This window comes from Monopterus albus, unplaced genomic scaffold, assembly GCF_001952655.1.
Source record: "Monopterus albus unplaced genomic scaffold, M_albus_1.0 scaffold312.1, whole genome shotgun sequence".
In the NCBI taxonomy this organism is placed as follows: Eukaryota; Metazoa; Chordata; class Actinopteri; order Synbranchiformes; family Synbranchidae; genus Monopterus; species Monopterus albus.
In genome coordinates, this window is record NW_018128192.1 from 56219 (window position 1) to 58324 (window position 2106).

The 2106-nt window shown below is 44.2% G+C and overlaps 1 protein-coding gene across 1 annotated transcript in view; it reads left to right on the forward strand.

The window, feature by feature from the left end:
• Positions 1-2106, forward strand: part of LOC109973945 (calcium-dependent secretion activator 1-like) — a gene marked incomplete at its 5' end in the record, with an annotated part of 241653 nt that overhangs the window by 47399 nt on the left and 192148 nt on the right.

Sequence of the window (2106 nt, forward strand, 5' to 3'; positions counted from 1 at the left end):
AACACAACCCAGGGCTCCCTCCTTCAGACAAGCTGCTGGTGAAGAGAGCAGGGAACAAAGAATCCGGAAACACAGAGCCTAATACATTTATCAGTTTTGGGCTAACCCCTTACACAGACAGCTGTAAAAACATCAGGAGCTGGAGACAGTCCGACGTCTCCTTTTATTATCTAGAGCTCCGCATGCTTGGTGCAGCTGGACATAACAAAATGAAGAATTCCATGTGTGTGTGTATGTTGTATGCGTGATGTGTAACTAAACATTCATTCAGACATAATTCTTACACAAGATTAATACAAGGAAACAATTGGTGTCATGGCTTGCTGCTAACCTTGAAGCAGAGCACACAGGAGCAGACTTTGAATCTTACTAAACTGCATTACTAACACATATTAAAGTCTAATAATTATCTGACTAACTTATTCATTTCTAACAACCCCCATAAGACAGCGGGACCACACAGTGTCCCCCCTAGAGTGTTGAGAGCTTGTGGGGATCAACTAGCTAGTGTGTGTACAGACATCTTCAACCTGTCTTTAACCCAATCAGTAGTCTCTTGCATTTTCAAAAAGTCCATTATCATACCGGTCCCTAAGACATCAGTCACATCCACTCTGAATGACTTCAGGCCAGTGTTGCTCACATCAGTCGCCATGAAGTGCTTAGAGAAACTGGTCCTCACACACGTTAACCACATGGTCCCAGACACTGTAGACCCCCTCCAGTTTGCCTACCGCCCCAACAGATCAGTGGACGATTTGATGGCTCTGGCTTTATTCCATACCATGAAACACCTGGACAACAGCAGAACTTATGCTAGGATGCCCTCATTGCCCTAGGAAGACCTCAGTGTCCTGACTCCCACCTGTAACTGGGTTCTGGACTTCCTGACTGAAACACCACAGGTGGTAAGAATGGGAAGGTGGGTGTCTGCTGAGCTTGCAATCAGCACAGGCTAACTGCAGGGCTGTTGTCTCAGCCCCAAACTCTTCACCCTGTACACCCACGACTGTGTCTCCAACCATGACAACACCCTCATCATTAAATATGCTGAGGACACCATCCTTCTGGGCCTCATCAGGGAGGTGGGGAGTCAGGTTACAGAAGCCTGGTGAATGACATTCTTGTTTTTGGAGAGGAGAATGACCTCATCCTCAACATAAACAAAAGAAATAATAGTAGACTTCAGGAAGAACGCCTCCCCTCTGCTGCCTCTGACCATCAAAGGGGCTGAGGTGGAGAGGGCTGACAGCCATAAGTTCCTGGGCCTGCAGGTGATATCTGACCTGAGCTGGTCACTGAACACAGTGAATTGCTAAGTGCAATGTTTGAAGTTCACTGGGGAAAATACTATTACCCTATTTTTGGTGTATTGCAGCTTTAGTGCTTTGTCGCCGTTATGTAACTTTTTTATTTTAAGACTAAGTGTTCTTTCTGGCTTTTGACTCCTTGCCTGACTCCAAAGGAGAGCTGCACAAGAATTCCAATATGTCTAGAATTCCTATACGTCTGTTTATGCATAAATGGCAAATAAAAATCTTGACTGAAGCATACTAACAGGAATACGCAGGAAGACAACATGAACATGACCCCTGGACCTTGGACCTATCAACCTCCAAATCACAATCACCTCCTGAAAGCCACCTATCCACCTTATCTTTACCCTGCCTGTTGAGTCAAAACTGGCAACCCTCATTAAGGGCCCATAAGTGAGTCAAAGCTGGACACCTGACCTAATAATTGATTGACACATTTTTATATAGTACTGTTCATGTTGCTTATTACATTTAATGGTAACACTAAATTGAATAGGACACAGAAATAATCCAGCTGGTTTGGTAATTGTTATGCCATTCAATGGGTGTCATTACACCCATAATTATGCATCAATAGAGGCCATTTGCACCTACCAGTAGGCAAGAAGACTGATATCATCAATACTGAACTCCTGGAAAATCACAGGCATCTTGTGGCTGTAATAAGTATGACAAAAGCAGAAGTCAGACAACAAAGATGTTGCTGTATAAAGAGCGACAAAATCCACATAGCAAAGACGTCTGAGTGGACAACAAAGCACAGGACTCTGTAATTGGAGACGGCTTGAAG